Source organism: Chenopodium quinoa, unplaced genomic scaffold (assembly GCF_001683475.1).
Source record: "Chenopodium quinoa cultivar QQ74 unplaced genomic scaffold, ASM168347v1, whole genome shotgun sequence".
In the NCBI taxonomy this organism is placed as follows: domain Eukaryota; kingdom Viridiplantae; phylum Streptophyta; class Magnoliopsida; order Caryophyllales; family Amaranthaceae; genus Chenopodium; species Chenopodium quinoa.
The window spans coordinates 4,645,838-4,668,813 of NW_018742309.1; positions in this window are offsets into that span (position 1 = coordinate 4,645,838).

Here is a 22,976-nt window from a genome sequence, read left to right on the forward strand (position 1 = left end):
AACCCAAAACATGGGTATTTACAGGGAAGGGAATCTTGATTTCCCATTTCCCATCAATGTGGGAGAATTTCATTTTGCTCAATTTATTTTAATTCAAAAACAAATAAAAGGAAAATGAATCAACAAGCACCAAGTGGCAAATGGTGAGCAAGGTTAGTTGAGGAACAATAAAGGGGATGGACCAAGCACCACTTGCTCCCCAAGCAAGGCACCAAGACCGGTCTTCCCATTAACCAGATGCTGGCCCACGCATAGTTGGTTGGCTGCCTACCTTGGCTACCAAGGCTGCCCAGCTGGCGCCTAGCACCAAGGCTAGGCTGGCTGGCCAGCTCGCACACGTATGCACGCAACAAGCAAGCCACGCACGCAATGCGGGCTGCTGCTGCTTCTGCGTTGCGTGTGCTAGGCAATTTGCGTGTGCTGGGCGATGCGAGTGGATGGGTGCAAGGCCCAGCATGCTAGCACACAAGACGCACCAGCTCCTTGCTTTCTTGTGGCCATGAGCACCAGCCCCGCAAGCATGCTCGGCCAGCAAGCCTAGCAAGCATATACGTGCTTGGCTTGCGGCATGCACTTGCGGTGCGGTTGGTGGCCTAGGCTAGACTAACACTCGCATGGCTAGGCCAAAGCAAGGCTACGGCTTAGCTTGTACTTTTCGCTTGCTTGATTTCTCGTCTCGTCGAATTCTAAATTCGACTTGACTTATGACGCTCGGTTTCGACGCTCTAAGCTCGATATCCGACGTCTTTGTTCGTAATACTCTAATGAATCATCTAATCCTATGGATTGATTCGTCGTCTCGGATTGGTTACTCGATTGGGGTGAGACCCAAAGGGTTCAGTTAAGATTAAGCCGTAATATTAATTATACATTAATATTACTAATTGGAAGCGGCCTCCACCTAGGCATTCTGATCACTTGACCTCACTGAAGAATTAGCTTTCTAATAATTTCGAACCCTTTATCGGAATAATACACTTGTTGGAAGGACACCATTCCTTTCATATTTTACAACTGAAGCCGAATACTTGGCAGCTTCGAAAGCAGCTAAGGAGGCAGTTTGGATTCGTAAGTTCGTTAGTGAACTTGGTGTTGTCCCCTCAATAAAGGGACCAATAGACCTCTACTATGATAATAGTGGGGCTATTGCTCAAGCTAGAGAGCCAAGAGAGCATTAGAAAGTCAAACATGTCATGAGGCGATTTCACATGATATGGGAATGGAAGTTCGAGGGTGAAATCAGAATTTGCAAGATTGGAACGGACGACAATGTAGTCGATCCACTCACTGAACCTTTACCTCAAGTGAAACACAATAAGCACGTTGAGGCAATGGGAATCAGACATATTGGAGATTGGCTTTCATTTCCCTATTTGTGTGTTTTAATTAAGTTGTGGAGATCTTAATGTAAAACACCATGTTAAACATTCATTTATGGAGTAATTCAATTTTCTGTAAATTATTATTCCATTTCTTTTTAATTGTGGTTTAGAATTAAATAATGAGTCCATTAGATTTGAACATTCAAAATATGGTATCAAGACCATGTCTTGGATAAAGAAACACCTATTAAGTGATCGTTAAATATTATATCGAAATTATCCCTAATGGAGGTCATTTGAAAGTTAGACGACTAATGATCGAGTGAGATTAGTGTGTAGTATGATTTATAGCATCGTTTCTTGTGCTACTAGGACAAAATTGTCATAAATCATTTGCATAACTATTATTTTAGAAATTTACTGGATCGACCTATGAGATTACTTTAAGAGATTTAACAATCGTCATAAGTATATCACTCAATATGGGTATCAGAACCTCTTTCCTCGACCATGAGTATTGTCAGTTTTCTTGTTTGAGTAATAGTCCTCTTTGATGTTGTCAAACGTCTGTCGTACAAGGGGATTACAAAGGCAACAGTTAGGCGGCTAGGGCCTCTTAGTAAGGGAAGCTAACAATGCAAGACTGGGAAATGTCCCCCTATTAACAGTAGGGAACATGTCTTTGTTGTTTACAAGGCCTCTCGAAGAGCGAGACTGTGAAAATGCATGGCCGTGCTCAGATGGATTTTAAAAATCATTTGCTTATTGACAGTCGAACTCAGAAATTGAGAAACACTTCTGGATGTATTAAGGATGATGAAAAATCTTACCTTGTAGTTCACGAAGAGACATTAAGTGACATATGAAACAGGCTATACACAATTGGCACACTTGTCCGGAAGGACAAGTGGGAGATTGAAAGAAATGGTGTACTTCAAATAAGTGTTTTATTCCAATTGAGGTTCGGAATAAATTAGAAAGCTAATTATTTAGTGAGGTCAAGTGATCGGAATGTCTAGCTGGAGTCCGCTTTCGATCAGTAATATTAAAGAATAATTAATATTACAGCTAAAATTTGACTGAACCCTTCGGGTCACACCCAATCGTGTAACCGAACGGAAGCGACAAATTAATCTGAAGGATTAAATGAGTCAATATAGTTTTACGAACAAAGACGTCGGATTACGAGCTAGGCTGGCCGTGGCGTGCGAGCTGGCTGAGGCTGCTTCGTGGGCCTGTGCGCTACAACAGCTTAAGTAGGGATGCCTAGCAAGGCCAGTAAGCAAGCCGAGCTTGCGTGGCTGATGCTGGGCCTGTGCTGCTGTTGCTATCTTGCGGGTGCCACTATTGGGCCTGCATGTGTGTTGAGCTTGCGGTGGCATCCGTGGGCTTGCAGCCATAGGCTAGCCTACCTAGCCTTGTGGCGCAAGGCTGGCCTTGCTGCCTAAGGCTGAGCAGCTGCTCAGGCTAACCGATAAGGTTGGGCAAGCCTTGCCTTGCTCTCTAAAGCCAAGGTGGTCCTCCCACCTACTCCCTCTTTGTGTGATGGTACTTGTCATTTGATTATTGTTTCAAGGCTATTTAATTTAATTTGGAATTAAATTATATTCTATTTTGCCTTTTCACCAACTATCCCACATTGAAAGATTATGGGATTTCAAGGGCACTATTCCCTATAAATACCAATCATTTGGCATTTGGGAAAAGCACTTGAGTTGATGAACTTTAAGGGATCTCCAAGAAGAGAAAACCTTTGTTCTAATAACTCTAATTTATGTTTGGTCTAGCCTCGACTAAGCTTCGGGGTAGGGACCGATGTGGTTCGGTAGTAAGGGTGTGAGCCGTCGGAGGTTCTCGCACTTGTGAAATTTGAAGCTTTCAAGTCCGAGCTCGAAGGTTGAGCGAAGCACGCTACAAGGGTGAGCATTCTCTCTTTTCTCTCACTTCTCTTATGCTTATTTTGCTTGCTTTTTTTTTATACTGTAAGTATTATGCATGCGATCCGGTTATCGGGTTTTGTTTCCGCGCGGTGTCGGACACTGCAAAACCCAACAGGGCATGAGTGAAGAGCGAATCTTGTTTAGTTTCTATAAGAATATGATGTGTTTTGTTTGATTTGATTATTATATATTTCTCGTGAGACTAATGCAATGATTTTAAGTTTTCGTTTTGGGTTTTTAAAAGGACCTACAATGGTTCCAAGTTGTAGGTTGACTTCGTTTGACTTTGGTTTGGCTTTACTTTCGTTTGGTTTGTTTTTGAATGAATTTGAAGTGAGTCATCCGCTGTGTGTCTTTGATATTTTCCCTATCTGTTATCACGGTGGCGGTAAGTCTTAGAAATTCCTATTTCGTATTTTTAAGAGAGCAAAACAAGTATTTTAAGGGGGAGGAATTTCTAGGGTGTTATAGGCTGCCCCTACTATTAATGCTTATATCTGAATAACTTTTCTAACATAACAACAACAAACAGGTTACGCTACATAATTTGTGAGGAAGTTTAAAAAGAAAGAAGTTAACTAGGGACATGAGCATAAGAACTTAGGATTAAAGATAGATGCTTATTTTTTCCATTACATAAGCGATAAAGTCAGGACTACAATTTTATTTCAAGAGGAGAAGATTACCTCCATGTTCATACAATTGGAGATGATCGAGCAAATAAACTTATAATATTCTAAACTACAACTACCTATCACTTGGCTACTAAGCCAAGGGAGAAACAAAGGAAAGCGGTACAGAAAGCTATGAAGAAAATAATTGCGCTTGTTGGATGATTTGTTGAGGTCTTCATGCTTCATATAGTATGTCTCCATTAGTTATAGAGGAATTCCATATCCCTTAGAGAAATTTCTTTGTTAATTCCAATAATACCCCTTAACTGTTTATTAATTTACTCCTTTTGGTGCCTATTTCTTCTTTGAATAAGCATTACACGCTTTGACCACGTGTCTTAAAGAGTCTGGCCCTCATTACCGGGCTACTTTCTCATCTCTATAGATAAATCCTATTATCGCATATGAGCCCATGAATCTATATTACTTGATATGTTATCGGTTCATTGGCTTTGAGTCAAACTAGCAATATTAAGCCCAACTTCAAACCACTTTATATAAACATGGTCAAATTCAACAAAATTTCAAATTTGGGTGCAATAGACACATTACACACAATAATATTTCCATTTCTTATTCTTTACATAAGAGGCTATATGATTGTTTTGAATATACAACTACGAACCCAAGGTGATTTTGTGATATTGTTGTGTAAATCACTAAATTGAGATAGCTTGAGAATTAAGACTAGACATGGTTTGGAACTTGATTACAAGTATTCTTGAAACCATTCCAAATGTTGTCTTTATTAGCGATTTTAACCAAGTTTTATACCGCTCAGATAAATTAGGGGGTAGCTCTTCTATTATAGGAAAGATGGATTTTATTAGTTGGCGTATGGGGCTGGATTGGGTAGACATTCCTTGTTTCTGGTCTAAATTTTACTTGGACTAATAACAGGACTAATTCAAATCCGATTTTTGAAAGGGAGCCTACGTCCTTCCGCTTGGTTTCTAGATTACCCGACATAAGAGTTTTACACCAGCCTATACTGTTTTCGGATAACGATGCTATTATTCTCTCGAATACAGTCGAACTAGGGTATGTAAAGCATCCTTAGAGGGTGGAAAACTGGTCTTTGTCTGCTTCTGAGGTTCGTAAAATTGTACACTCTGCTATCTCATTATTTTTTTCGGGCTCCCCCAATGTTTTCCCTATCTTGAAAATTATTAGTTGTTATAAAACGGTTGCTAGCTTGGTGTATTTCTCATAAGAAGGCCTGGGAGATTAATTGGAAAACTCTGGTTTCGGAAGTTTAGCAAGCGTCTTCGGTCTTGTCCTCCCATATCGATCGTTGTCTTTTTATCACTACCAAGGACGAGAAAGTTGAAGAGGCACAAGCAGCTTATCTTTTCTGGCCTCAACGTGCTAAAGTTAAATGGGATGCATTCAGTGATTCACATTCTCGTATTCTCTTTTCCTTGGTGCAATCTCGATGTTGTCGAAATAAGACTTATGTTGTGAGAGATTCGTTTAGTGTTTGGCAAAGAAATTCTGAGTGCATCGCCTCTTTATCTTTGAATTTTTTTTAAGGATCTTTACTTAGTCTCAGGCAATGCATCTTCTCAAGATTTTGATTGGTGGGCACAATTACATTTACCATCTCTCTCTTCAACTCATCAACAACTTCTTATGGCTCCTTTTTCTGCTCAGGAAATATAGAGTGCAATTTTTGGTATCAATGACAACAAATCTCCAAGTCTTGATGGGTTTTCTTCAGCTTTCTTCAGAGCTCACTGGTCCGACGATGGTTCATCCGTTTTTTCGACAGTTCAACACTTCTTTGCTCATGGGTATATGTTAAAAGAATGGAATCGTACCTTCCTTGTTTTGCTTCCGAAAATAGAAAATCTAGAACTAATTTCTCACTTTCGGCCAATCGGTCTCTACATCATGATTTATGAATGTATTGAAAAATGTCTCACAGGTCGGCTTTTCTTGGTCTTGCCTAGTTTAATTGGTGGCTAATTACCAGAACGCGTTTATTCCGGGTCGTCTTTTACCGAATAATATATTGATTGCTCATAAGGTGATTTCTTTTATGAACAATTCAAAGGCCAAGAAGAGGTTTTATACAGCTCTCAAGTTAGACATGAATAAATCCTATGATTGGTCCGTTGGGATTTTTTATTTCGGGTTCTATAGGCTTACGGTTTCCCACCTTACTGGATTCATGTCATTAGTCAGTGAGTTTCGATAATTTCTTATCAGGTGCTAGTCAATGGCAATCCTTCCCCAACCTTCCAGCCTCACTATGGGCTTCATTAGAGGGATCCGCTTTCATCTTATTTGTTTGTATTCTGTATGGAAGTTCTTTTTGCTATGCTTAGGAAGGACAAAATGGACTCTCTTTTTCAGGGGATCAGTATTTCCATGTGTGCCCCCTCAATTTCTCATTTATTCTTCGCAAATGACTCCTTGTTGTTCTTATATGTCTCTCCTTCAGCGTGTAACAATCTTATGGCTCTCCTGACCGAGTTTTGCAGATTGTCGGGACAAGTGATTAACTAACAAAAGTCGTTTGTTAATTTACGCCCGAACACTCCGAAGATTATCGAGATTATCTTTCCTGTAGTCTGAAACTTCATTGCAAGCCCTTTCTTGGTTCTTATCTGGGGTTTGAGTTTAGTCTTAGTAAGGTGGCTGACTTTAGCTTTATGATTGACAAAGTGGTCAAGCGACTTTCTGATTTCCCAGCTATTGGTTTCTCTTATGCTGCTAAATTAGTAATCATTAATTTGATTTTAGTCGCTTCTATCAATCATATCTTGTTGGTGTTTAAGGTTCCTCCTTCGATTTGTTCTCACATTGAGAACTTGTCGGCTTGGTTTTGGTGGAAATCTGATTCTCAGTCTCGGGGTTTAGCGATGTCTTCTAAGTCTCTTCTTCATTTGCTTAAAGGGTTGAGAGGTTTGGGTATTCGTCAGTTAGAAAGCTTTAACTACTAAGTTGATCGCCAGATCGCCCTCTTTAGTTGATGGAGGATTTCGCCTACTGGAAATTTTCTAGGGATGGATCTTTCACTAGTAAGTCTGCTTACGCTATGTTGCTTAGTCATTTAGTGTCTTCTGGGGTCTTGGGTGTAATTCTGGCCTCTTTATGGAAGCATTTCTGGGGGTTGTCTCTACTACCAAAACTCTAGTGTTTTTATCGGAAATTACTTCACAATGCTCTTCCTCTCTCTAGGAATCTGCAGCTTCGAGGGATTCCTATAGTTCCAACTTGTGTGTTTTTTACTAGGAAAGTGAAACGTCAGACTACCTATTATGTGGTTGTTTCGTCACTTCTCATTCTTGGGCTTGTACTCCGATTGCCTTCTCTCCTCCTCTTTTGCATGGGAAACCTTTTACTAACTGGTTTATCGACATAGTCTCATAGTGTCATTCCTCTCGGAATTGGGACGGTTTGATCTCCTTTGACTCCTTCTGTTGGGCAGTCTGGCTTGCGCGTAACCACAAGATTTTTAAGCAAGCAGTGTTGTCTCCTGGCGCGATTCTCCATTTGGTGCAGGAATGGAACTCTAGGAGTGTTTTGGCGCAAGGTTTCATGTCCCTCGTTTGATCTATAGGGAATTTTTCTCCCCCTACTTCGGTAGCTTTTGATTCGTGTTATCTGCAGGGTGATTCCTCTTCTGCCTTTGACGTTTGCCTTCTTTTTTTTATGGGGCTTGGAGTGCTCAGGATCTTAGCACAAGTACATGTTGGATTTTTAGGGAAGTGTTTTCATATTTTTTGTTGGGTGGTTGCTCGAGAGCTTGTCACTCCTCTTCGACTCTCTAAGCTATACCCTTGTTTAGGGTGAAAATACCCCTAAGACACGTGGCCCTATAAAGGCTTGCCACGTGTCAAGTTTGCAACGGTTAGCAAAGGCCCAATCCCTTTGCGACACGTGTCATTGTACCCTAATTGAGGTACAGCTCTCCCCTACTATAAATAGTAAGGGCAGACCTCATTAATGGGGATCGAATCATTTTCCAACCACCAGCCAAACACAAATCCCCTTGCAAACGCTCTCAAATCGAGAAGCATTTATTGTCTTATTTCCTCATTAAGAAAGAGACTAACTTAATATTCGGAGGCGGAACACCCCAGCCCCAGCCGGAGTATTCAGTTATTTGTGCAGGTACAGGTGAAGGAAAGAGCATACTAGGAAATTGTAACTCTTCCGTAGGACACATAAAAAACCCCCAAACATCTGGCGCCGTCTGTGGGGAGAGTACTTTCTAGATGACTTCAGAACCGGTACTGCCGGGTAAAGGTAGTCAACCTATTGGTGAGGTTGAGGTCCACTCGGACCAAGATACATCCGACAACTATGAACATGATGATGAGTTTCAAAGGGGAAATCAAAGGCCTTCTAGATAACACAGCCGACCCCCGTAAGGGTCAGGCGGAAGAAAAACGTCTTGGAAAAAAGACGGCCATAACAGTAAAGGGTAGAGCATCTACACCGCATCCGAAGTCAAATGTGCCGGATAGGCCCATTGATTTCTCTAATATACACACTCCCATGGATGGAGACAGAAAACCCGTCCGGCACATACAGCCAGATGGAACAAAGAAAGTCTATTCTGATGCTCGGAACCTCATTCAGGATAAAAAGACTCAGCGTTCCGAGTCGGCATCAACGTCGACCTTTCGAGACAGCTTCAATGTCACATCAGGGAGGCACTCGAGAACAAACAATGACATCCTGACGAGCGAGGTTTCCGCTCGATCCGACCCTCATATCATCCAACCGGCATTGCATGGGACACCATACACGCCTTTTGTTTCTCCATATTCACAACCGGGACTTTTCGGGAGGCAGCAGCAGCCGCCTGTCCAGCCTACGGACTGGCAGCTCTGGCTGCTCAACCTTGGGGAACAACCAACAGCGTTTTCTAGAGAAATCACCGAGATGGCCCAGCCGCCAAAAATTAAAAATATGTTGGTGGGTGCCTATGACGGTACCACCAACCCGGAAGATCACCTCATGGCATACACCAACCTGATGTATTTGCAGGGTTTGGATGATGCCTCATGGTGTAGGTGCTTCCCGGCAACGTTGAAAGGGATTGCTCAACGTTGGTTTGGTAACCTCCCAGCCGAATGCATCAATAATTTCAGGACGTTGGCCTATTGGTTTACGTCCAATTTTTCTATGAAAATTCCTACCAAGAAAACAAGCCTTGATCTTGGGGCAATTTAGCAGGGAGCTAAGGAACGGCTTCGGTCATATGTCAGGCGGTTTAACTTGATGAGGATCCAAATCCATGGATTGTCTGATGACGTTGCCTACACTGATTTCTTTAAAGGCCTAAAAGACGGGTCAACTTTTAAGTTTGACTTGGTTAGGAAGAGGGTCTCTACTCTTCACGAGGCGCTTATGAAGGCGGAGGCCTACATTCAATCAATGGAACTCTGTGCTGTGAAACTTCCAACGGATTACAACATATCCGGCAAAAAAAAGAGTCGGCCTACCCAGCCGACCAAAAAGGAAGAAAATAAGAGAAAGGGGGTATGGGCAGCAGACCCATCCGGACAACCTTTCCAGAAAAGAAAGAGGTCGGATCCATATGTGCCAAAGTATGAATTTAACAAGGATTGTGCTTCCATTCTCAAAGAAGTAAGGGACCGGTTGAATCTTGAAAAACCGGCTCCCATGAAGAGTCCTGTAAGCGCCCGGGATAAGAGAAAATATTGCCTTTTTCATGAAGAAATTGGCCATGACACTTAGGGTTGCTTTAGGCTCAGGCGGCTCTTTGACCGGCTTGCTGACGAAGGGGCTCTCAAGTCCTATCTATCCAAGTCAAAGGGTGCTCCCAAACAAGTAAAAGGACCACCCCCAAAGACACCGGCTAGTCAACCGGATACGGATGATGATACCATCCTAACCATAGCCGGTGGATTTGCGGGAGGTGGGCCTACCATCCAGGGCACAAAGGATAACATTCGGAAACTGGTCAATTCAGTGGATAAGAGCCAGTCGTCTGAATATTCATTTCCGGAAGTTAACATCTCCGAGAAACATAAAGGAGAGGTCAGGCGGCCTCATGATGACCCCATAGTCATCGAGTGCAAAATCGCCAATCAACGAGTTGGCCGGATCTTAATTGATACCGGGAGCTCATCTGACCTCATAAGCTACTGGTTCTTGGAAAAACTCAAGTACAAGCCCAGTAGCATGCATCCGGCCTCATACCCTCTTGTTGGTTTTGGGGGAGGAGGAGTAGTACATCCAGTGGGCATGATTGATCTACCCATCCGGTTTGGAGAAAAGGGAAAGGGCCGGCACATTGTTGTCAAGTTTCTTGTTGTAGGAGAATTGACTGCCTACAACTTGATTATTGGCCGCCCAACCCTTAACATCTCAAAAGCAGTCATCATCCCATCTCTAGTGTTGATCAAGTTTTAAAGGGATGATGGCACAGCCGGTTCCTTGAGTGAGGACCAAAAGATGGCGAAAGAGTGTTACCTCTCAGACATCAAACCAACGCTTGACACAGACGGTCAAGAGAAAGAAATAGTTGAACTTGACGACTGTGATCAAAGCTTACCGGCTATTAAGCCAGCCGGTAAAAAGAGAAAGGTGGACCAAATGGCGCCTGTAAAAGAGAAACAATAGCAATCACTGTCAGGGGAGAGGCCAAACGGCCTTCGCCCCCAGCCGGCTGGAGAAATAATTGACATTGTCCTTGAAGACAACCGGCCAGACAGAACCGTCAAAATTGGGACGGTTGCTTTTGAAAACTTGGGATCTGACTTGCTCCTTTTGCTAAGGGAGTTCAAAGATGTGTTTGCCTTTCAAGTAGAAGAGATGCCGGGTGTAAGCCCGGATCTTGCTGTTCATAAACTCGCTGTGGATCCTAAGAAGAAGTCGGTTAGGCAAAAGAAAAGGAACCATGGCGAGGAAAGGTCCTAGGCGACAGCAGCTGAGGTCAAGAAACTCTTAGATGCTGGGTTCATCCGGCAATGCTACTAACCGGATTGGGTAGCCAATGTTGTCTTTGTGAAAAAGCCGAATGGAACCTGGCGGATGTGCGTAGATTACACGGACTTAAACAGAGCTTGTCCCAAAGATAGCTACCCGCTTCCAAAGATAGATCATTTGGTAGACTCTACAGCCAGCCATGCCCTGATGAGTTTTATGGATGCCTACTCCGGCTTCCATCAGATACCCTTGTGGAAGAAAGACCAAGAAAAGACGACTTTCGTCACAGATTAAGGTCTATACAGCTACACGGAGATGTCGTTTGGGTTGAAGAATGCGCCTGCCACTTTCCAACGAATGATGAACTCGGTCTTTTATGATCAGATTGGAAGGAATGTGGAGGCGTACATCGATGACATGATAGTCAAGTCCAAACTACAGGCGGATTATCTAGCTGACCTCCGAGAAACCTTCACCACCCTCAGGCGGCATAAAGTCATGTTAAACCCGAAAAAATGCGTCTTTGGAGTTGAGTCTAGGAAATTTCTCGGATTTTTTATTGATCAGAGAGGCATAGAGGCAAATCTGGACAAAGTACAGGCGGTGATTGACATGCAGTCGCCTCGTACCGTCAGGGAGGCTCAAAAGCTTACCGGTTGCCTGGCGGCATTGGGGAGATTCCTCAGCCGGTCAGGTGACAAGTGCCTGTATTTCTTTCAAGCAATCAAAAAGAGGTCAAGGTTTGAATGAGGTGAAGAAGTTGAGGCGGCATTTCAAAGGCTGAAGCAACACTTGCATTCTTTGCCAAGATTAGTGAGTTCCCTACCCAAGAGGCTCTCTACATGTACTTCGCTGTCTCAGATCATTACTTAAGTGTCGTTCTCCTTGCTGAGAGAGACGGTAACCAGCTCACGGTCTACTTTATAAGCCATGTCCTCCGGAATGCTGAACTTCGCTATCCCATGATCGAAAAATTTGGTCTGGCTTTGTTCAAAGCAGTCAAGTGGTTGAAACCTTATTTCCTGGCTCATCTTGTTACCGTCTATATTGACCAACCGCTCAAAAGGCCTATGACCACTTTAGAGTCATCCGGAAGAATGATTAAATGGGCTGTTGAAATTCAAAGTCTATAAATCACTTTCGAACCTAGGTGGGCAGTGAAGGGTCAGGCGTTTGTCGACTACATTGTTGAAATGACAAGGCCGATATAGCCGGATAAAACTTATTAAGTTTGGAAAGTATATGTAGACGGGAGCTCTACTGTGAATGGTTTTGGGGCAGGCGTAATTCGTCATTCTCCAGAGGGGGACAAATACGAATATGCTCTACGATTCAAAATTCAAGCTTTAAATAATGAAGCTGAATACGAGGCCCTACTAGCCGGTATCCGCATGTGTAAGGCAGTCGGGGCAAGAAACGTTGACGCCTGTTCTGATTCTCAACTCATCGTTAGCCAATACAACGGTGATTATGAGGCCACCCATCCGGTGATGATTAAGTATCTTCAGGCGGTCAAAGAGTAGGCTGGGGCATTTGATGAATTCAATCTGAGTCAAGTACCCAGGTCCGAGAATAATCAGGCGGATGCACTATCAAAATTGGCATCATCCGCCACATGTGATACGCCTAGGTCAGTCTTCTGGGAAGTCATGGAAAAGAAAAACATTGAACATGATCCCATTGGAGTTCTAGATCGAAGCTCCACTTGGATGGACCCCATCCGGGATTACTTGGTAGACGACACTCTACCGGGTGTCTCATCAGAAGCGGCTGCTCTTAAAAGACGAGCATTAAGCTTCGTAATGCACAAAGGTGAACTCTTCCGGAAGGGTTACCTTCAGCCGCTATTCAAATGTGTTACCCCAGAAAGGGGAAAGGAAATACTGGAAGATCTGCATGCCGGCTTCTGTAGATCACACATTGGCGAGAAGACTCTTTCCAAAAGAGCCAGGCGGCAGGGATACTTTTGGCCCACTCTCGAGGCAGACGCATTAGATCTGGTAAAAAGATGTGACAAGTGCCAGAAGTTTGGCCGGCTGATCCGACAGTCGGCCACTGATTTAACGGCTATTCACAGTCCTATTCCCTTTGCCAAATGGGTCATGGACATTTTGGGGCCATACACTCCTTCCCCAGGCGGCAAAAGATACATTTTAGTGGCTTTTGATTACTTCACTAAGTGGGTTGAGGCCGAGGCGGTAAAGGGCATCAAAACTAAGGATGTCATCTCCTTCATCTAGAGAAATGTCATCACCCGGTTCGGTGTACCTATGTCAATGGTCTTTGACAATGGCCCCCAGTTCGAAACGCCTGTCCTAAAGACTTGGTTGTAAGATCAAGGGATTTCCCATTACTTTACATCCGTTGGCCATACTCAAGCTAATGGTCAAGTTGAAGCTTTTAACAAGCTCATCTCAGGCGGGATAAAAAAGAAGATTGAAAAAGCAGGCGGTCTTTGGGCAGAGGAATTGACTCATGTTCTTCGGTCTATTAGAACCACTGAGAAGGGGTCAACCGGTGAAACTCCATTTCTTATGGCATATGGCACAGAGGCGGTGCTTCCCATTGGATTTTATGAGCCAACACTTCGAATCATGTTATATGATGAGGAGGCAAATTGGGAAGCCATGCGCCTGGCTTTGGATACTCTTCCTAAAATAAGGGGCAATGCCGCCTTACGTCATGAAATCTACCGTCTGCGGATGACGAGGGCCTACAACAAAAGGGTGCGCAAACTCCCCCTCAAAGTTGGAGATTTTGTTTTACGAAAGCTTGAGGCAACCGGTAGGGTGAACGAAAAAGGGAAACTGACCCCAAACTGGGAAGGACCCTACCGGATTTTTGAAGAAGTTAGAAATGGCACATACCGCCTAGAAACCCCAGACGAAATGTGGCTTCCTCGTACCTGGAATGAAGATAACTTGAAAAAGTACTACTTCTAAGGAATTTGTAATTTTCTGTAAATAGTATTGAAATGTGAAAGCCTATATTTTCCATTCATACAAATTGTATTAGCACCTGTCTAGTGCAAAAACACAAACGGAAGAACATTTATTAAAAACCCAATGCTCCAAAAAGAGCAGTCATCCGGCGACACCCATCCGGGTGAAATCGTTGAAAAGAACAGCTCCCTTCCGGGTGGTACATTGTTATAGCGATCAAATGACACAAACGACATTTTCATCAAACAAACTCGCAGCCGTTAGAAATGATCCTTCGCATCTAGGATTCATCCGGCAAGGACCCAAAGTAATCCATCCGGCAAAGTAAAAATCCTAGTGGGTTAATGAAACCGGGTTTTATCTAAAAGCCATCCAAACGGTTTTTTTCAACCCATCCGGCTGCCAATGAAACGACTGCCTATTTACCGTTGGAGTAAACAGTTGGCCATTTCAGGGGCATATCATGGTACCATCGCTTCATCCGGCGAAGAATAGAACGTCTGCTCATTTTAACCGGATGAGTAGTAGAAACTTGTAATACTTGTAGAAAATGCGTAAAAAAAATGCAAGTAGTAGAGAGAATAGCAAAACCGACTGTGTCGGCTAGTAGATTAAAATTTTATATATAGAAATGTTAACCGGACCCCCTTCCGTGAAAGTTACACTCAAAGATACTCGGCTCACAGGCCGGAAAAGAAGATAGAAAATGTTTATGGTTGTTGTTGCTGTTGAGGTTGTTGTTGTTGTTGAGCTTGCTGCTGCTGATGCTCCGGCTGCTGAGTTGAATCGACTAGAACTTCGGCCGACTGCTCCACCACTTGCTGATCCTCCACTTGCGCTTCTTGATTAGCCCCATCCGGCTGAATCTCATTGTTGCACTCAACCCACTCGTCAAAAACGGGAGGAGGGTAAGCCCCGAGTACCTTTGCCTCATAAACCTTAGAGGCATACTAGTATCGAAGATTCCATTATTCGTATTCGAAATCCGATGGATCAGGTTCCAAGCCAGCTTCATACGCTCTTCGCAGTCGACCTCATTTTCTTCAATCAGGCGAAGTTGTTCCTTTTCCAGCTCTTTTTTATGAGCCGCCTGATTGTTTGCAAGTTCAGTTACCAGCCGGTTGTTGTCCTTCCGAAGATCAACATTCTCCTTGTCAGCATTCTCCAAGGCTTTAAGGTCAGTTTGAAGATTTTTGACTTGAAGCTCAAGCTCATCAACTCTCTTCAAAGCCGCCTCCCCAGCTTCAGCCGCCTTCCTCAGCAATTCCTCCTGTTGCAACTTCCTTTGTTCCTTTTCCAAGTCATATGAAATGGCATTGAATTGGCAAACGTCAATAAGCTCATATGCGCGCTTCTGAGCGTTTCTTACCTCCTCCTTCTTCTTGCGCAGAGGGACGCTAAGCCCATCAGCTCTCAGCAGGGTCTGCGATACCAGCCGGGGAAAATGTTAGGAAAGATCAAAGACAAAGTATTTGCATCCGGTAAAAAGCTTATTGCTTAAACATAGGCCATCCGGTTTTATGTACCTCAGCAAGAAGAGAGGTGATCCGGTTAAGATTGACCGTGTGCATAGCCAGCACAGCTTCCCTCTCAGACCGTGTAATGGTCTTGACCATCCTCTTAGCATATTGCTGGTAGTTTGGACGGCTGGAGGTTGTAACTGCAAGCATAGAATCATCTGTAAGGTATTGGGCATATGCCTCGCCAATATCCAGGCGGTGTCCAGAAGAATCTCCGGATTAGCTTGCTTGGGTTTTTACTCTCATATGCCCAAGCCGCCAGGGGGGATCAAAGGCAGAAGTTTTACCTTTTTCGGACTGTGGGGTTAAAGCCCCCCCAGCCACTAAAGAACCGGAGCCCGTCTGAGTACGAGCATCCGGTCTTGCTGACTCCACCACCATTTCAAAGTGGGGAGTGAATTGCAGGCTCTTCCCTGCTGTTGTTGGCCTGTCCTTGTCAGGCGTCTTCTTTTTTGACCAGCAGCCGGGGCAAGAGCCGCCACCCTAGGCACTTTGGCGGCTGGCTTGGGAATATTCTCAGCCGGTCGTTTTTGCATACTCGCTACAGAGCGAGGTATGACTTGGCTCCCGGCCTGAAAACGGTCAAAAGAGGATGCATCCGGTAAAAACCTTGTAACGAGAAAAAGTGTACATCCGGAAAAAGAAGAATAAACTGCAAACGGAAATAGGGCAAGGGAAAGACTACCCCGGTATTTTTGGCGGCCAGCGCCGCCTTCTTCTCTTCCAACTGCTTCTTTCTCAAAAGAATGGCAGAAGTAGCCGGTGTCTTCTCTGGTGGCACCATTCTTTTTGCTTCTTCTACAAAAAAAAAAAGAGAAGAGAAAACATGGTTAGAGGTCACACGAATTATACCCACCCGGGAAAAACTTGATCAATCAGTGAACCTACCCTTGTTAAACATGGTGCTTAAATTACAAAGGGACAAAAAACCCTCTTCCTTAAACCAATCCGGATGGGGCACCCAAAATTGGGGAACTATGATCTCACCCCCATCATCTAGTGGGGCGGTTGTCTTTAGAAAGAGACCCTTATCTATTATTTGGTCCCAAGCCTCACCCGGTACTCTAGGGAGAGCGCATTTTCTTCCCAGCAATGCCGGATGCTTATTGTATCTACGCAGCCGGCGGTTAAGTTGGGGGGATGGGGAAAAGATGACATAAAATTTACTTTTCCAATTACTCCATTTGGACGGCTTTTCCAAAGTCATTATATACTCCGGAAGCGTGGTGAGAGTGTACCACGCATTCCACCCACCCGGCACTTTGCTTAAATAATGCATGTGCGCAAATGCTTCCCAGCTGGGCTTGACATCCTGCAGCTCGCAGGCGGCAATATACCCAAGGATGTTGACCCATGAGTTGGGGGTCAACTGCCATACACCCAAGTCATACCCCCTTAGTATGGCTTTAATGCAGTGGTGGAGGGGGAACCGGAGGCCGGCTGTGAATGCCGCCTCGTAGCAGCCGAAGTAGTTGTCGGCATTGTCCACATAGTCGGTCCAGACGACGCTTGCCTTTACAGGCGGGACAACCACTTCCCATTCCTCCCCAACCTGCTTCTTCTGTAAAAAAAAGCAGGGAGTGTGGCGTTTAAAGTGACCACATCCCTGGCAGACATAGTCATATCAGTCGGGTCGCCCTTAGTCGGCCATTTGCAGGCCTCCTCGTCAATAGGAGCCGCCTCTTCAGAAGGCTCTTCATCAGGGCCAGAGCTGGACTCCTCATTATCGGCAGATACCTCTCCGGATCCCTCTCCGGATTCCTCAGCGTTGGAACCAGAGCTATCCAAGATACTGTCACCCGTTGTGCTAGGTGTATTCGGGGAATTTTGCGGAACCTATTCATTAGGACCCATCTCATCTGGTTCCTCGGCGTGTTCTTGATTTATAGGGTCAGCCGGATCAACGGTTGCATCGTCGGACTGGTAGTCAGGGTCGACTGTCGTCACTCTGATCCGAGCCATTTTGTCCTGCACATGAACAGAGACGGTCGGATTCGATGTAGGTGAAGGTTGTTCCAAGCACCCCCAGACGGCAATCCCAGTCCTAGACTCAGCCGTTCCTGGTGACCGGCTGACCACAGTCGTAGGCTGTGTCGTGTGTGCATTGGTGTAGTCCATATCCTAATACTATGCAACCGGAAATAAAAGAAAGTGACAAGTATGGGATGCAGGCGGTACCTTTGAAATGAGAAAGATTGAAAGAGTTGGCTTGAAGTCACCTCAGGCGGGGAACTCCACAAAAGTGTTTAAAGCTGAAAAAGACAAAAGCAAATGCTTAGCCGGTTATTCACTTACTCGCCCAAAAACACCCCAGACGGTGTTCAATGAGGTGAATCAAAGGTTCCCCAGACGGTATAAGGCCGGATGGGGGCTCTTTACAAACATTTGTAAAATCTAGCTAGATTATTGTAAAGCTCTCTATGATACCTCAGACGGTATTCAGCGAGCTAGGTCAAAAGTACCCCAGACGGTATAAGACCGGATGGGGGGTTTAGACTTGCATTTTCGTAAAGGCTAGCTGGATTATTGTAAAGCTCTCTATAATACCCCAGACGGTATTCAGTGAGCTAGGTTAGAAGTACCCCCAAACGGTATAAAACCGGATGGGGGGGTTGTGATAAGCATTGGCAAAAGTAGTAAAAAGAATTGTAAGGCTCACTCCATGATACCCCAGACGGTATTAGGGAAGTTGGGTCAAAGATACCCCATCTGGTAAAAATGCCGGATGTAGGTGCTGCAAGCAGCCTTTAGGGTCAACCATACCCCAAACGGTAAATTACCGGATGAGGGTATAGTAAGACTTGTTTCAAAAAAAAAAAAGGAGGCATGTTCAAACAATACCCAGACGGTGAGTCACTGGATGGGGGTGCATTGAGCGCATCTTTGAATTTGAAAAAGTCATGAAAAAACAAGGATGATGACCCAACCGGCTTGAAAACCGGTTGGGGTTTTTTGAAATCATTTCTTGACAAAACAGATACCCAGGCGGTGTAATGCCGGATGGGGGTGCTTTGAAAGCCTTGCTATTTGAAAGAAAAAGAAGGATATGGTAGTCCAAACTTGGAAATGGGTCTAGGCCCCCCCAGGCGGCTTACCACCCGGATGGGGAAAACATTCAACAAAATCCTCAAAAAGAAAGAAATAAAAGAGAATAAAGAAAGGGATCCAGCACCTTAGAAATTGCAGAGAAAAATACCCAACCGGTAGCCGGATGTACTTGATCTCACAAAGCCGGATGCAAGAAAACTTGAAAGAAATCAGCAGCCGGTATCAGAGCTCTCAAGAATTTTTTTGAAAAAAATGTAAAGTGTGGAGGAAAGAGAGAGAGTCTCTCATTTATAGAAAAGGAACAGAAGGCGAAACGATGCCTTCTGCCCTAAAAACTTGAAACTTGAAACAAGGAGGGAAGAAGACGAACCGTCATCTCCCATGCGTCTGACACTTATCACAGGTGACACGTGGACATGCCACGTCACACCTGTGAGGGGCAGATGTTTAGGGTGAAAATACCCCTAAGACACGTGGCCCTATAAAGGCCTGCCACGTGGTAAGTTTGCAACGGTCGGCAAAGGCCCAATCCCTTTGCGACACGTGTCATTGTACCCTAATTGAGGTACAGCTCTCCCCTACTATAAATAGTAAGGGCAGACCTCATTAATGGGGATCGAATCATTTTCCAACCACCAGCCAAACACAAATCCCCTTGCAAACGCTCTCAAATCGAGAAACATTTATTGTCTTATTTCCTCACTAAAGAGACTAACTTAATCTTCGAAGGCGGAACACCCCAGCCCCAGCCGGAGCATTCCGTTATTTGTGCAGGTACAGGCGAAGGAAGGAGCATACTAGAAAATTGTAACTCTCCCGTAGAACACATAAAAAACCCCCCAAACAACCTTGATTTACAGGCGTGTTTGTGGGCTCTTCGGGCTACCGGTCGTCGAGGCTTTCGTCTCCTTCTTATCTACTCTAGTTGTTCGAATCTTTTTTTCTTCTGCAGGATGGTGGCGATGACGATATTTCTTGCCTCTGGTTGCTTCATGATATTCATCTTTCTCTCTTGCGAATCTCTGTGTGCAAGCTTTGCAAAATTCCTCGTCAGTGGGTTGCCCCAACTCATTGGTTGGCTATTCAGGCTCTTCATCGACAATTGCTATGTTGGCCTTTTAGTTTGTGTGTGTTTTTCTTTGTTAAGACTTCTTGTCAAAAAAAAAAAAAAAAAAAAAAAAAAAAAAAAAAAACAACTAGACATGGTAGTTTTGCATGAAAACAAAATCAAAAAACCAAAATCCAAAATTAATAGGGTCACTTTCGCTATAGGAAACGCGGTGGCAGCTGGCAAGATGAGTACAAGCTCATAAACGGTCACAATTTGGAGATTAACAATTATGAGTCTCCTTGCCTACATATAATATCCGCGGGTAACAGACTAACAGTTACCCAAGGTCATCATTTCTCAACGACTTTTATAAAATAAAAATAGAATTTTCAAAGACATTGACTACCCAAGAATTTTATATACTAATATAATAATATGTTGCCCACACTTGTCACCATACATCATCCTATAAATGTGCATGGATGACTTTCAATTCGTGCAAAAGGGACATCAATTTAATATTCCCTTCACTTTATGATTGAAACTTCAGGAAGAATATATACGTATGGAGTAAAATATTGTAAAATAAAAAAATTATAAGAAATATATGAAGTTACTAATTGGTTGAAAATAAAGAATGTGAGATAAAAAAAAAAAAAATACTTCCTCCATTTGATTTTACTTGCAACGTTTTGAAAATTGCACTAATTATGTCCTCACATTTGATCTTTTTTAGTGGGCGAAATATTGTCATATGAGATCTTGTCACATTATTCTTGATTTATATTTTTCACAATATTAATTTTTATATTTTTTGTATTTATCTATAATTAGCCATATAAAGTGTTGAAATTATGTATTGTCATACGGAACAGTCAAAACATTAAATTGATTAATACCAAGCAGAGTTTGGTCTAGTGTAAGGTTTGTCATCTTACAGTCATGAGATTATGGGATCAAACCCCACTAGAGACATTTTGGGTTGAGAACTTCTCTAGTTTTTCCCCCACTTCCAAAGGGCTTGCCCGCTAATTCGGGACGGATTAACCTGTGAGAAGTATTGATCTAATAGAGCTCTTCTCCTTACCAAAAAAAAAATAAATAAAAAAAATAAAGAAAAAAAAACGGAATTAATACTAAGAGTAAAAAGTGACTCCATTAGAAGCACTTCCCTTCCCCCCACTTCCAAAAGACCTAACCTACTTATTCGAACCGGATTAATCTATGAGAAATTCCTTAGCCTTTTCTCCCTACCTAAAAAAAAATAGAAGAATATGAAAAATGGAGTTAGTATTAACTACTAAGAGTAAAAGTGATGTACAAAAAATAAAGAAGATTTTTAATAAATTGCTCATTTTCAAGCAGAATAAGGAAGCCAATAAACTAATAATATCAAGACTACTGCTCCACCTATAAATACTACCAGAATATGGAAGCCAATGAACTTCCGAACCTAGAAGAAAAATAAATGTCACATCATTTAAGCGAAAATGTTGGCTAAAATATTTTATAAAAAAATTTAGATGATCTCCTAGTTAAGTAGTATTTCTATAAGCTTCTTACGTGAAAAATTAAATTATATTTAAATAAAATCTTAAATAAATCGGTTGTAGCAATTTAAAAAAATAAAAATAAATAAACTAGTTGTATAGTAAATACTGTATTCTGCCTCAAAAAAAAAAAAAAAATATTCATACTTCAGTTATAAACCCACTATGATATTAATAAAAAAATAAAAAAAAATAAAAAAAAAAAATAAAAAAATAAAACCTCCCCATATAAATAATCGTTAAGTTAACTTGATATAAATCCTTACCTTTTAAAAAGTATAAGAGAACTCTTATAAATAGTGTTTCGACAATTATACTCTTAAAAATATTTATTTACTTATTTACCCATATTTATGTTAATTGTCTTATTTTTCAAACTCTTACAAATAGTGTTTGGACATTTGTACCCCTAAAATTTTTGTAAATGTACACAAATATACCCTCAAAAATGTTTATTTACTTATTTACTCGTATTAATGTTAATTGTCTTATTGTTTGAACTTTTAAAAATAGTGTTCGGACATTTATATTCCTAAAAATTTGTTTACATATTTTTTTCTCATTAATGTTACTAATTAAAATTGTGAATTAAGGCAAACCAAAAAATCTTCCCAAATATAGGTAGCTATGGCGCGCGCATCGCGCTCGTTAAATAAAAGTTACATTCAATTCATTGATAATGCTACTCATCCCTTTAAAGGAGTACTAATCAATCTCAACTTGTAAAATAACTGTATTAGTACTCTTATAAAACTCATTTAATGACCTATTTATGTTCATATCATATTGACTTAGTATTATTATATCTCACAATGTATAATATTTTATGCATTATTTACGTATTTATTTGTATCATATAGGAAAATATTTATACCATACTACACCATTTAATAATACTATTTAACTATTTAGTGATACTTTATGCATATGTTAATATTTACGACTTTGCCATCTTATTTGCTGCAAAATATTTAGGGCTTATGCGCCAAGAGTTTTTCAGCTTAAAATTACCTCCAAATAAAGTTAAAAGTTACTTTAATTTGTCTAAAATTTAACTCAATCTGGCCAAAAGCTACACTAAAATTGTTCTAAATTTTCCTTTTTACCAATTTGGCCTAATATACATAAGAAAGAACATAGTTATGTGGGAATTTGTTATCCTAATGTATAATTTTAATTAAACATAATTTATTTTATTTTATTTTTATTTTTTTTTTTAATAGAGAGGGTAATGCTATGTATATGTAACCCTTATGGATACAAATAAACATTAAATATCTGTCGTTATTTAGTTTTAGTTTAGGAATGTATGACAAAATCACACGTAAATTAAAGATAATTAATGAATCTATTTCCTTAATACTTTCCTCTTTTGACTTCTTATGCATAACCATAAGGGCTATATTTAACTTTTTTCCTCTTATAAAGTATACTTATTATTGCTAATTAAATAAAATAAGGTTAAAATTCTCCATTATGTTCCAATTCAAATTAAGGCTTTTAAAAAATATATGAGTATGAAAAAGTATTAAAATCATATACAATGTCACGTGGTACGCTCTCTATAGTTTTTTAATGAAACATTTTGACTTTTGTAATATTTATCTAATTCAATTGGACAAATGTTAGTGATTTATACATAAGGAAAAAAAAGTCTTGTGGATTGTTAAATCCGTCTCAATATATAGTATATAAATATGTTATATTATTTTTACCTTATATTGTCCTGGTAAGTGAAGATATTATTGGTTAAAGTTTTTCATTGGTATACATGCACATGAGATATGTTTCATCAATTAAAAAAAATACAAATTTTTATGATATAACACTGAGTTTCTTCAAAATTCACCATATACCACACAAAATTTTTTAATTCACCATATACCATTGAGTTTTCGTACGTTAACACATAATACCATTAATGGTAACTATCGTTAGTGTGCCGTTAACGCCGTTAGTAATTAGGGTAATTATGCCACGTGGCTGTCACTTATTGGCTTTTATTAATATTATCTAA